This window comes from Microtus oregoni, unplaced genomic scaffold (assembly GCF_018167655.1).
Source record: "Microtus oregoni isolate MIOR12 unplaced genomic scaffold, Mior012 000204F_ref0000391, whole genome shotgun sequence".
NCBI classification, from domain to species: Eukaryota; Metazoa; Chordata; class Mammalia; order Rodentia; family Cricetidae; genus Microtus; species Microtus oregoni.
Window position 1 is genome coordinate 185,604 of NW_024544863.1, and position 2,127 is coordinate 187,730.

The window sequence follows — 2,127 nt, forward strand, 5'->3', positions numbered from 1 at the left end:
TATATAATGTAGCCTGTTGATTTTATAGCTCACTCATATTCCAGGGTATGCATATGCCATGTATATATTCCATATTTTGTTGTTTAAATATTGCAGAATTTAATTATATTTGGTAAAACCACTTCAGAACAGATTTATTTTTTCATGAAACTTTCATCACTGATGATTTATTTTTCTATGATGTATTGCTCATTTGTCAGAATTCTGGATGCTGAAGTTCTTTCATACAGTAGCTGTGTTATGGAGACATATGTTTTCAGAGAATTTGAAAAGAAACACAGGAAAAAGAAAGCAACCCTTCCTTTCATGGCTTTCAACATTAAGAATTAAAAATGTGTCTATAATTGAGATACAATTCATAAATAACAACAATTCATCTCTGTCTCAATACCTGAAGCAGAAGGCTTGTAGCTTCCAAGCAGTGACTGACATCTGGGCAAGGAGAGCTTTCAGGAACATGAGTGGAGGATTATTGCCTCTGTATTAGAGAAACAGGTTCCTTCCCTACCTTTCTTATGATTGAAAGTCCACTACCTTACTTGGAAATTATCATCAAACTCAGGGCCCTGTTGCTTCAGCTTTTGTAAACAGAGGGACTAGTCTCAAATATCTACAGACATAAGTATAAAAATTTCATGAAGAATAAGATGCTCTCCTCATTTTTCTCCTGTTATTTTAGGTGTCTTTTTACTATGACCCATTTGACACACATATAGAAATGCCAAGCACATTTATTTTGAAGAGCAGACATATGTCTTATCAAGCATTTTTAATGTAATCAACATACTGCTATTTGACTTTTAAAAAATGTTCAAAATATATCTAAAAATAAGTATTAATCATACTGGCTACAAATAGTTGGAAACACGAGTGGGCTAGAGAAATATCTCAGTGGTTAAGAGCACTGGCTGCTCTTGCAAAAGACCTGGGTTCAGCTACCAACTACCACATGGTAGTTCATAGTCATCTGTAACTATAAACCCAGGGAATCTAGCACCTTTTTCTAGCCTCTGCAGGTACCAAACAATATGGAGGTATATGTATACATTCAGGAAAAAAAAATACTGATACTCATGAAATAATTCAAAAACCTGAAAATATTTAGAAATGGGGGAAAAATTATAATAGTGAAAATCCATCTTATTTTATGGCTATCGTGGAAAACTTTTCAATCTTGTAGTATGTTAGGGCAGCATTTTAAAAATATCAGTTGTAAAATGGGCTATACAGAATTATAAGATTTTATATTAGATAAATAAACAAAAATCATATAATAGATCTGAAAGATCATGCATTGAGTATTTGCTCCAGAAAAAAATTTAATTTCAGTTAATTGTTCCTGCATCAAGCATCTTTAAGATGTGGCTGAGCAAGTCACAGTAAGCTCCTTATTAAACTCTTCTTTAAGTTCATAAATAAAACATAACACTCATTATAGAGAGAAAAAAATAAATATAATATTATTTTTTAAAAGTATAAGAAAGTCAACAAGGAAAAGTTACCATTCCATCAGTTGCTGGATAAAGGTTCTATGATGACACACTTAAGATTTTCATCAAACTGATTATAGGGCAAAATCAGTTCAGGCACCCTCTCCACAATTGCTTAGGGTCTTAGCTGTGGTCATCCTTGTGGATTCTTGGGAATTTTTCTAGTGGAGATTTCTTGCTAGCCCCATAATGACTCCTTCAATGTCTTTTTCCTTGCTCTCCCTCTTTGTCCTTCCCCCATCTCAACCATCCCTTTTCCTCAAGTTCTCCGCCCCCTCCCCTTCTCCCCTCTTCCTCCCTTTCTACTTTCCCTTCTCCCTCTACCACAATACTCCTGATTTTCTTAGGAGATCTTGTCTATTTTCCCTTCCCAGGGTGATCCATGTATGTTTCTCTTAGGGCTCTCCTTGTTACTTAGCTTCTCTGGGGTCATAGACTATAGGTTCGTTATCCTTTGCTTTACCTCTAATATCCACTTGTGAGTGAGTACATAATGTGTTTGTCTTTCTGGGTCTGGGTTACCTCACTGGGTTTTTTTTTTAGTTCCATCCATTTGCATACAAATTTCAAGATGTCATTGTTTTTTTTTACCGCTGAGTAGTACTCCATTGTGTAAATGTACCACATTTTCTTTATC